Source organism: Podarcis erhardii, assembly GCF_964252035.2.
Source record: "Podarcis erhardii genome assembly, chromosome: 15".
NCBI lineage: Eukaryota > Metazoa > Chordata > Lepidosauria > Squamata > Lacertidae > Podarcis > Podarcis erhardii.
Window position 1 is genome coordinate 43,859,826 of NC_138505.1, and position 12,526 is coordinate 43,872,351.

Here is a 12,526-nt window from a genome sequence, read left to right on the forward strand (position 1 = left end):
CCCAGCATCCTGCTTCCCACATAGGGCAGTCCAATGCTTTCAGGAAGTGTGCAGGCTGAGCATGAAGGAAGTAGCTCTCCTTTGCTGTTACTCAGCCCTTCTTGATCAGACCAAAGGCTCATCTAGAGGTATATTTTGGAACATGCCCTATTCTTTTGATCATAATTGGTCTTAACTAGTTTTAATATTGTATTTTTGAGTTGTTGTTACCCACTCAGGGACCTCAAAATGGAGAGGTGGAGAAGAAATCTAATTTTGTTGTCTGTGTGCTTGCTTGATCTGGTAGCTCAGTTGGTAGAGCATGAGACTCTTATAGTGTTTGATGTTGTAACTGTGTTTTTACTATTTTTTGTTGGGAGCTGCCAAAAGTGGCTGGGGCAACCCTGTCAGATGGGTGGCTTATAAATAATAGAAATTAATAAAAACAACCACCACCACCACCATCCGAGGGATGCAGGTTCAAGCCCCAAGCTGGGCAAAAAGATTCCTGAGTTGCAGGGGGTTCGACTAGATAACTCTTGTGGTCCCTTACAACTCTACAGTTCTATGATTTAGACATCTTAAGATACTGTAATCAAATTTCAGATGAAGGAGCAGATTTTCTTCTATTTTTCGAAACAATTGAACTCCATTTGGACCCAGGATGGTGGAACAAACTTGTCAGAACAGGGGTTTTCTCTGTCTTGACCTTAGACTGTTTCTGGACTTTGCTTCTTGAGTTGCCCCTGTGTTTTTACTATGGCCACTGGGCCCATCACCTCCTGGCAAATAGAAGGGGAAGAAATGGAGGCAGTGAGAGATTTTACTTTCTTGGGCTCCATGATCACTGCAGATGGTGACAGCAGCCACGAAATTAAACGACGCCTGCTTCTGGGGAGAAAAGCAATGACAAACCTAGACAGCATCTTAAAAAGTAGAGACATCACTTTGCCAACAAAGGTCCATATAGTAAAAGCTATGGTTTTCCCAGTAGTGATTTATGGAAGTGAGAGCTGGACCATAAAGAAGGCTGATCGTTGAAGAATTGATGCTTTTGAATTATGGTGCTGGAGGAGACTCTTGAGAGTCCCATGGACTGCAAGAAGATCAAACCGATCCATTCTTAAGGAAATCAGCCCTAGATCAAGCAGGCTTTCTCCCGGGTAGACACTTATCTGATAATACGAGAAATATAATTAACATTTTAGAAAAATTACAAGTGAATATTAATATTAAGGCAGTTTTGATATTTGTGGATGCGGAGAAAGCTTTTGACAATATCTCTTGGAGCTTTATGAAGAAGAACTTAAAGGGGATGGGGGTTGGTCAAAGTTTTGGAAATGGTAAAGGTGCAATATATTCTGAACAAAAGGCTAAACTAATTGTTAATAATGTGGTGACGGAGGAATTTAAGATAGAGAAAGGGACACGACAAGGTTGCCCAATCTCCCCATTGCTTTTTATATCGGTCCTGGAGGTCATTTTAAATATGATTAGAAGGGACCAATTGGTTAAGTGTATACAAGTCAGAGCCAAACAGTACAAATTGAAAGCATTTGCAGATGACTTAGTATTGACATTACAGGAGCCAGAATCTAGCACTAAAAGAGTATTGGAACTGATTCAGGAATTTGGTCAGGTTGCAGGATTTAAGTTGAAAAAGTTAAAAACTAAGGTTTTAGAGAAAAATCTAACAGTGATTGACAGAGAGAGGTTTCAGAAGGAGACAGGTTTAACATTGGTCAAGAAAGTGAAATATTTGGGGGTTAATATGACAGCTAAGAATGCGAATCTATTTAAGGATAATTATGAAAAATGCTGGACGGAAGTGAAAAAAAGATTTAGAAATATGGTCAAATTTGAAGCTTTCATTGCTAGGCCGTATTGCTGTGATAAAAATGAATGTATTGCCAAGAATGTTGTTTTTGTTTCAAACACTGCAAATTTTGGACAAAATGGATTGCTTCAAGAAGTGGCAGAGAGATATTTCTAGATTATTCTGGCAGGGCAAGAAGCCCAGAATAAAATTTAAAATACTAACGGATGCAAAAGAAAGAGGTGGATTTGCCCTGCCAGACCTTAAACTTTATTATGAATCAGCCGCATTTTGCTGGCTGAGAGAATGGCTGCTTCTTGAAAACACAGACATTTTGGACTTAGAAGGTTTCAATAATGTATTTGGGTGGCATGCATATCTTTGGTATGACAAGGTCAAGGCACATAAAGCATTTAAAAACCAAATTGTTAGGAAAGCATTGTTTAATGTTTGGATAAGATATAAAGACCTACTTGAAAATAAAACCCCAAGGTTGTCAGGGAACTGCCATCGGAGAGTCAGGTGGTGGAAGGGCTCAAGGAGGCTAGGAGACCCTTGGATGCTGAGGAAGGAACCAGCAGGGGGAGAGAGAGAGTTCCCGCAGAAACTCAGTCAGAGGGATGGCTCCAAGATACTTCCAGTGAGAACAGCGGAGAGGTTTCAGGACCTCCGCTGGGGACGCCTACTCTGCGCAGGAAACTGTCACGCAGAGAATCCAGAAGGAGAGTTTCCGTTAAGGAACTCTTATGTTGGCGTAAATTCCGGAAGCGCCCACTGACGGATTCTGCCAGCGATTGAGGTAGCCATGCATCCATGGCTCCGCGGACTGGGAGAGTTTAGAAACTGATTGCATGAGTTGAGAACTCAGCCATTTACGCACAAGCAGCCCCTTAACCCATTACAGCAATCTGTCAGTCTTCGACGCTGCGTGTGTGAAAGAGAGGCATCATGAGCAACCCAACTGGAGACGGAGCAGCGGGAGGAGCTGGAGCGGGACCAACTCTGGAGGAGAGAAACAGAGCATTGGAACACCAGCTGGCACTGCTAACGGCGCGTCTCGAGGAGAGGAGAGCTCAGGATGCACAGGGGAAGCCCACCCCCATCGCAAGGAAGGTACCGGGGTTGGTACAGAAATTCGGGGGGGACCCAAGAAGCTACCAAGCCTTTAAGACAGAAATGCAGTACGCACTGAACCTGCAGTTTGATGACTTTGCCGATGAGGAATCGAGAGTGGCTTTTGTGATTGGGCACCTCGAGGGGGGGAGGCTAGAGACTGGGTGAGGCCCCTGATGGCATCGAATAATGACGCCTTAAAGGACTTGAGGAAATTCTTTATCGCGATGGACTTGATGTTTTCCAGCCAGATTGAACAGGGCGTGGTACGCAGACAGTTAATGGGATGCAAACAGGGGAATCAGTCCGTCCGGGAGTATTGGACACAGTTTACCATGCTCATACATAAATTGGGGTGGGACCTGTCTTCGGACCCGATTCAAATGCTGTTTGAAGAAGGGCTAGCCCCGGCGGTGAAAGATGAACTTTCCTGCGCGCCCCGGCCGGAGTCTATGGATCAGCTGACCAAATTGGCTCTTGCGATTGGAGCACGCCAAGAGGCAAGGGCTCTGGAGAAGCGGGAAGGGAGAGGAGAGCGTTGGAGTGATTTCCGCATTCCTGAGATGCCGGAGCAACCTTCCCCGCCAGTGGAACCAATGGAGATTGGGACTGCGCGCGCGTGCGGAATTTCAAACGTCCACCAAGGGCGGAAGAAGGAGGGGAAGAGCGCCAAAAAATGCTTCCTCTGTCAACAGCCAGGACATTTTGCCAGAGTGTGCCCACAAAGGAAGGGATGGCAAGGAATGGTGGGAGCTGCTGGGAGTGAGGAGGAGGGGGTTAAGGAGCAGGTAAAAGCCAACACCTGGCTGCCAGCGACAGGGCACAGCAGCCAGGCCAAGGATCAGTGAATGTGCCCAAGCCTGAACCCCCAAGAGCGGCTCTAGTCGTAGAGGTGCTGCTAGAGCTACCCAATGGACATCCACTCACGATAAAAGCCCTGTTAGACTCAGGCAGCTCCTGCAATTTCATGAGTAAGGAGTTTGCATCAGAGCACCAGATACAGACGCTGCCCTTAAGGAATTCCTTGCAGGTGACCACGATTGATGGGAGGGAACTTCTGGGAGGGGAAGTGAGCCAACAAACGGTCCCCATGACAATGAGGGTGGCAAGGCACACGGAAGTCATTGCATTTCACGTAGCCACTCTGGTGGGGCCGCCCATCATATTAGGGATGAGCTGGCTGGCGTTACATGACCCGCTAGTGGGATGGCACCAGCGGACAGTCTCTTTTGGGTCAGCTCATTGCCTAGAACACTGCAAGGGAAGAGAAACTCAGGGGTTGGCTAGGGCAAGTCTGGCAGGGATGGTGGTGGGAGAAAAGGGAGAAATACCACCACAATACGCAGACCTGAGTGATGTTTTCAGCGAGAAGGAAGCAGATAGACTGCCCCCGCATAGACCCTTTGACTGTCAAATTAACCTACTCCCGGGAGCCCAGCTACCAGTGGGCAAACTGTACGCTATGTCGGACAGGGAGATGCAGGAGTTAAGGGAGTTCATAGACAAGAACCTGAAACGAGGGTTCATCAGGGAGTCAAGAGCGGTGGGGGGCAGCCCAGTGTTTTTTGTGGACAAAAAGGACTCGAAAAAACCCAGGCTGGTCGTGGACTTCCGGGCCGTCAATTCGGTGACAGAACCAGTGGACTTTCCCATGCCTAGGATTGACGACATTCTGACCAGGGTGAGGAAGGGAAAGATTTTTACCAAGCTGGACCTGAGGGGGGCACATAACCTGATACGGATGAGGAAGGGAGATGAATGGAAGACCACCATGTTCACCCCCTTGGGGGCCTTTGAGTATCTCGTTATGCCCTTCGGATTACAGGCGGGCTCAGCCTGCTTCCAATCCTTCATGCATCACGTCCTGGGACCTCTGCTCTATAAGAACTGTGTGGCCTTCTTAGACGATGTGTTAGTCTACTCAGAGGACGAGGAGCAGTATGTCCGAGATGTCCGGGAGGTCCTAAGCAGGCTGCAAGCAAACCAGCTGTGGGTAAAACTGGAGAAGTGCCAGTTCCATACCAGAGAGGTGGAGTTCCTGGGGTACCGTTTGTCAGACAAGGGATTGGCCATGGATCCCAGTAAAGTCCAAGCGGTACTGGAATGGAAGACACCCAGAACCAGGAAGGACGTGCAGAGATTCCTGGGGTTTGGAAACTTCTATCGGAAGTTCATCAAAAACTTTGCCCACTTAACGGCGCCCATCACCGATTGTCTCAGTAGTAAGAAGAAATTCGCCTGGACGGAAGAGGCGCAGCGGGCGTTTGAACAGCTAAAGAAAGTGTGTCAGAGGAGCAGCTCTTACACGTAGATCTACAGAAGCCGATGAGGGTAGAGACGGACGCATCTGATCGAGCGGTAGGGGCGGTGCTTCTCCAGCTGGGAAAAGATGAGTCGGACTGGAGACCGTGTGCCTTCTTCTCGCGGAAGTTGAATAAATCCGAAAGGAACTACACAGTGTACGACCGGGAACTGCTCGCCATTCATGAAGCGTTTTGGCGGTGGCGACACCTGCTGATTGGAGCGCAGCACAAGGTCCAGGTGTGCACGGACCACAAAAATCTGGAATATTGGAGAACGGCCCGAGTACTGAACCAGAGACAAGTGAGATGGGCACAGGAGTTCTCCAAATTCCATTTTGAGATTTGCTACGTACCGGGACCAGAGAACGTCAGGGCGGACGCTCTCTCTCGAAAGCCAGAGTATATGGAGGGGGAGGGAGCGCCCGAGGAAAGGCATATTATCCCAGAGGACCACTGGGTTTGTGGAGCAGCATTGATGGGGCAAAGGGAACTGGTAGAAGGGACAGAGAACGATGAATACGCCCAAGATAAGCTCAGAGGGCTCAGGAGAGCCGGGGAGAACACAGGGGGTTTGAAGAAAGGAATGGGGCGTTGTATTACAAAGGGGCATTGAGGGGTAGAGTACTCAAACAACTACACGACAGCCCCACCGCAGGGCACTTTGGGCAACACAAAACCATGTGGTTAGTTACCAGGCAGTTCTGGTGGCCCAAGGTGAGGGAAGATGTACGAGAGTATGTAAGGGGGTGTGACCGCTGCCAGCGAGCAAAGGGGGAGAGGGCGGCACCGGCGGGGTTGCTGGAACCATTACCCACACCCGAACGGCCATGGGAGGCAGTTTCCATAGATTTTATGACAGATTTACCAAAATCCAAGGGAAAGACTGCGGTAATGGTAGTGGGGGACCTGTTAACCAAGATGTGCCACTTTATAGCTTGCTCACATGCGGTGACAGCGGAAGAAACCGCCAGGTTGTTTATAGAACACCTTTTTAGGTTACATGGCGCCCCCTTGAGGGTGGTCTCAGACAGAGGGAAACAATTTACGTCCAGCTTCTGGAGGAAGCTCATGAGCTTACTGCACGTAGAGGTCAATTTCTCGACCGCCAGACATCCAGAAACAAATGGGCAGGCGGAAAGGGCAAACAGTATTCTGCAACAATATCTGAGGTGTTATGTAAATGACAGAGAGAATGATTGGGTAGAGAAATTGGCCCTGGCCGAATTCGCATACAATAATGCGGAAAATGTGTCCACGGGCATGAGTCCATTTATGGCCAATTACGGGTGTCACCCTAGGGCCTTTCCAGGGGAAGGAGGGGAAAGATGGAGCGTACCGGCAGTGGAACATTTTGTGGAAGAAATGGAAGCCATACATCAACAGCTCAAGATGAATTTGGATAGGGCCAAGGAAGAATACAAGAAGCAGGCAGACAGGAGCAGAAGGGAAGGCGAGACCATAAGGGTGGGGGACCGGGTGTGGTTGTCAACACAAGGGTTGCCATTCAAGGGCGGGTGCAAGAAATTGAGGCCGAAACGACTGGGACCCTTCGAAGTTATACAACAGGTCAATCTGGTGGCCTTCAGACTCAGGTTGCCAGACAACATGAAACTGCATCCAGTATTCCATAGGTCATTACTGTCACCATACCGGGAGGGGCGGGAATTTTTGGGACATGAAGGTGAGGTTCCCGCGGCACCGAAAGTAGAAGAGAGGGAAAGCAGCAGTCATGTAGCAGAAATACTCGACTCTCGGTGGAAGGGTAAACAGGTGGAGTATTTAGTGGCATGGGAAGGGGAACCAGAGTCTGAAAATACCTGGGTACCAGCAGAAACGGTGGATGATGAGGTTTTAGTAGGAACGTTTCATCTCCGGTACCCAAGGAAGCCTCAGCCCTTGGCTAGGTTCTGGGAGGAACACTTCGGCACCACTGACGAAGAAGGGGAGTTCGAGGGGTTCCCAGAATCAGGACAAGAAGAGGAAGAAGAATCAGATGGGGAAGAGTATTCGGGAAGAAGGGACAGTAGTAGGTGGAGGGCGGTTTTCGAGTCATCCGAAGATGAGGAGGATTCTTTCAGAGGGTTCCCAGCCTCACCACCCAGAGCAGAGGGGGAAACGGGGGGTGAGGGGGGTCCTGGAGGGGAGGTGGATGTCAGGGAACTGCCATCGGAGAGTCAGGTGGTGGAAGGGCTCAAGGAGGCTAGGAGACCCTCGGATGCTGAGGAAGGAACCAGCAGGGGGAGAGAGAGAGTTCCCGCAGAAACTCAGTCGGAGGGATGGCTCCAAGATACTTCCAGTGAGAACAGCGGAGAGGTTTCAGGACCTCCGCTGGGGACGCCTACTCTGCGCAGGAAACTGTCACGCAGAGAATCCAGAAGGAGAGTTTCCGTTAAGGAACTCTTATGTTGGCGTAAATTCCGGAAGCGCCCACTGACGGATTCTGCCAGCGATTGAGGTAGCCATGCATCCATGGCTCCGCGGACTGGGAGAGTTTAGAAACTGATTGCATGAGTTGAGAACTCAGCCATTTACGCACAAGCAGCCCCTTAACCCATTACAAAGGTGGTTGTCACCGATGGAAGCGAAGGCTCTGAAAAAGCTCAATATGGAGGCCAAATGGCCGAAATATTGGGAAATTTTGGAACAAGAGGGAGATAAATTGAAATTGCAGAGCTTTGAAAAACTAAAAGACAAAGTGTGAGATTGGCTTCACTATTATCAAATAATGGAGGCATACAAATTGGACAAGAAAATTGGCTTCCAGGTGGAAAAATCAAAATTGGAAACAGAACTGTTAGATCCCAAAACTAAGACTCTGTCAAGAATGTATAACTTGCTGTTGAAATGGAACACTCAGGACGAAATGGTGAAATCTGCTATGATAAAATGGGCACAAGATGTGGGACACAACATTATGCTCGCTGACTGGGAACAGTTATGGACCACAGGTATGAAGTTTACGGCATGTAATGCCTTAAGAGAGAATATTATGAAAATGATATACAGGTGGTACATGACACCAGTCAAGCTTGCAAAAATATATCATTTGCCCGATAATAAATGTTGGAAATGTAAAGAAACTGAAGGTACATTCTTTCACCTTTGGTGGACGTGCCCAAGGATTAAGGCTTTCTGGGAGATGATCTATAATGAAATGAAAAAGGTATTTAAATATACCTTCCTGAAGAAACCAGAGGCCTTTCTCCTTGGCATGGTCGGCCAATTGGTGTTAAAGAAGGATAGAACTTTTTTTATGTATGCCACAACAGCAGCAAGAATACTCATCGCAAAGTATTGGAAGACACAAGATCTACCCACCCGGGAAGAATGGCAGATGAAGGTGATGGAGTACACGGAGCTGGCGGAAATGACTGGCAGAATCCAACACCTGGGAGAAGAGTCGGTAGAAGAAGACTGGAAGAAATTTAAAGACTATTTACAAAAATATTGTAAAATTAAGGAATGTTAGAAGGATGTTGGAATGAAGTTATGTGGTTTTAGCAGTAATGTTATAAAGGAGTATTTAAAGATGGATTGTTAACAGGTGAGAATGTAAAGTTATAATATATTAAGATAAATTATTAAGATAAAAGTAAAAGTGGAAAGGATTTGCTGAAACAACTAATTGAACTAGAATACAAAAAAGGGAGGTGCGAGGAGGTCAGGGAAACAAGTAAATGAAAGTCAAGACATGGAAAGGTTGATTTGTTTTTAATTGTCTTTACTTTTTTGTATTTTGTATTTTTTTGCTTCTTTTTTCTTTTCTTTTTTTCTTTTTTCTTCTTTTATTCTTGTAACTTTTTTGAAACTTTAATAAATATTATTAAAAAAAAAAAAAAAGGAAATCAGCCCTGAGTGCTCACTGGAAGGACAGATCGTGAAGCTGAGGCTCCAGTACTTTGGCCACCTCATGAGAAGAGAAAAGACCCTGATGTTGGGAAAGATTGAGGGCACAAGGAGAAGGGGACGACAGAGGACGAGATGGTTGGATGGTGTTCTCGAAGCTATCAGCATGAGTTTGACTAAACTGCGGAAGGCAGTGGAAGACAGAAGTGCCTGGCATGCTCTGGTCCATGGGGTGACGAAGAGTTGGACATGACTAAACGACTAAACAACAAATGTCTTAAAAACATATATTTAATTTACAGGAAAATCAAGTTGTTACAATGTGGTATGATGAACGTATGTCTAAAGAAACCAATAAAAAAGAACAGCAAAAAAGAAGAAGAAAGAACAGGAGCGGCAGGCAAAGCTCATGGCATGAAAATCAGTGAATCTCTGCATGGCAAGCAGACAGGGGACAATATCAGAAACTGGTAACCCCTCACTGGTCTCACTTCTAAATTCAACACAGTAGCAGAGCTTCTATTGGCCAGCAGAGGGTGCTGCTCTTCAGTAAATTCAAACTTTCCCCTTCAACTCAGAGTTGATGGCAAATATTTGGGCGTGGGGGCAGGTGGAGTCAAGGAGAAACACCAAACTGCCAGCCAGCCAGAAAAGAGCCCCGCCATGTTCTTGTGTCTTTATCAGTAGGAATCAGCAGCAGCCCAAAGCATTCACAGTTATCACCATCTGCTAATGTCTGCACACTAAATTGTGACTTCCAGAACACCATGGGGTTCTCAGTTCTGTTTAATAATTTTAAGGTCCTGATGCTGGTGGCAGGAGATGGGTGAAGGAGAGATGCAGAAGCTGCAATAAAAAGTCCCCTGGAGGGAGCAATGAGAAGGGCTAGCAGAGCACCATCTAAGACATGGGTAGGCAAAGGGGTGCCCTCCAGATGTTGCTGGATTACAACTCCCATAATCCCTGGTGCCACTGGGCTGATGAGAATAGGAATCCCAAGAACATTTGGAGAGCACCATGTTGGCTACCCTTGGTCTAAGACGTAAATTGCACCAAACCGTGTTGGTCCACAACAGGAGAGAGAGCACTTGGAAGTCTCCTGCTGTGAAGATCTCAAAATATCCCAAGGGCTGCCACATGGAAGATGGATCAAGCCTGTTTTCTGCTGTTCCAGAAGGGAAAACTGGAACCAATGGATTCATATGATAAGAAAGGAGGTTCTGATGCAACATTAGGAATAACATTCTGGTGGTAAGAGGTGCTCGACTGTGGAACAGGCTCCCTTGGAAGCTTCCTCATTGGGTGGGCATCTGTCAGAGACTCTTTAGCTGTGATTCCTGAATTTCAGGGGGCTGAACTAGATGACATTTAGGGTACCTTCCAACTCTACAAGTCTATGATTCTGTCTCCCTTGCATGAAATTCTGCCTTGCTCAGATCTGCCCCCACTCCTTGCCTCAGCCCATACAGCTGCTGAGGCTCCCTCCTCATCCTTGGCTGTGCGCCAGCTTAGCTGGGAATTTGATTAAAGTTCTTCTTGGAAGCCACTTGGATAATCCCACTGGAAAGCTGACATTTTATAGTAAATCATGGCTTCCTGTCAAAAGACTGTTTTCCTGGTGACATTTATGCCTGGTAACACACAGTCCCTTCTTTTCTCCTAAGAGCTGAGGAGAGCACAACTTTAATGGGTTCACACTGGAACGTCTCCAGAGGAGGGCAACCAAAATGGTCAAAGGCCTGGAAACGATACCTTATGAGGAACGGCTAAGGGAGCTGGGTATGTTTAGCCTGGAGAAGAGGAGGTTAAGGGGTGATATGATAGCCATGTTCAAATATATAAAAGGATGTCACATAGAGGAGGGAGAAAGGTTGTTTTCTGTTGCTCCAGAGAAGCGGACACGGAGCAATGGTTCCAAACTACAAGAAAGAAGATTCCACCTAAACATTAGGAAGAACTTCCTGACAGTAAGAGCTGTTCGACAGTGGAATTTGCTGCCAAGGAGTGTGGTGGAGTCTCCTTCTTTGGAGGTCTTTAAGCAGAGGCTTGACAACCATATGTCAGGAGGGCTCTGATGGTGTTTCCTGCTTGGCAGGGGGTTGGACTCGATGGCCCTTGTGGTCTCTTCCAACTCTATGATTCTATGATTCACACAGAGAGCAAAAACCTTCTGATTCTGAGGACTGCTCCAAATACAACGAACAGACACTGCAGACTGGAAAAGGACCTACCCTGGATTAGAAGGCTGACCAAAGATTTGGAGAGGGAAGGGTGGGTAGGATCTTCCTTCAAGTTTCCTTCAAGGGTGGATGTAAATTGCCCTCTTCTTATTCTCAAATCACAGGTCAGCCAGAAAGGGTCGTGCTACTGCTACCCACACACCTGCCAACCACTACTGTTTGTGACCTGCAGAGCTGTGAAATCCAAAACCCCAAAGCCAGCAACTGGCATGTCATTGGCCCGAAGTGCAGCACAAGAGGGCACCCTTGCAGGGGTGGGGCAAGGGGACCTGCTGTCCTCTGACTGGAGCTGGCAGCCACCATTTAGATGTGGTTGCCAGGCTGTTGTAGCAGTTGCAGACTCCTTCTTTGGAGGTCTTTAAGCAGAGGCTTGACAACCATATGTCAGGAGTGCTCTGATGGTGTTTCCTGCTTGGCAGGGGGTTGGACTCGATGGCCCTTGTGGTCTCTTCCAACTCTATGATTCTATGACTCTTCAGAAGCAGCAGCTGGTTCAGAGGATGGGCCCTATATTGCATGTCAAATAAGAATAAGGTCTGCAGTCTTGAACTGGGAAGCCCCTTTGGTCCCCTTGAAATCTCCAGGTGCTGCTTCCAGAGGTGGAAAGCCTGCAGCTCACACTTGCAACTTTTCCACAGTGTCCACATGACATCACTGGTATAAAAAGGATAGCCTGTATTCCCTACCCCAATCCCTTAATCCAGATTTTCCCTATCCATGACAAATCCAATGCATTATTTAAAACAAACAAACAAACAAACAAACAAACAAACAAACAAACAAACAGACAGACAGACAGACAGACAGACAGACAGACAACCCATGCAGTTGCTGGCAGCTCTTTTGCAATTAACTATGTGACCTGTTTGTGATGCTAAGCCCCCATCCGGAGTCCTCCCAACTCTGGGGTGCCTTCATCTCCAGCTGCTCTTTGGCCCCTGGCAACTAATTCCCAAGGATAATATGCAGTCGTCCAATGAATATTCCTAAATGGCAGCTTCGCTCAGAAATACACAAATAAATTGGGTCTCCTGCTACATGTTTAATTTCTTAACATTCGAATCATAGTTAGATCCCATCCTTCCTCTATGAATTTCAGGGCAGTGTCCATAATTGTTTCCCCATTTCTTCTTCCCAATAAGCCTGCAGTGTAGGCCAGACCAAGAGAGAGGGATTGGATTGGATTGGATTGGATTGATCTTTATTACGGCCATTGGCCTGTTACACGA

General features: G+C 47.2%; 1 protein-coding gene across 1 annotated transcript in view; it reads right to left on the reverse strand.

Annotated features, from left to right (window-relative positions):
- SEZ6L (seizure related 6 homolog like) overlaps window positions 1-12,526 on the reverse strand; it is a 193,078-nt gene that overhangs the window by 11,787 nt on the left and 168,765 nt on the right.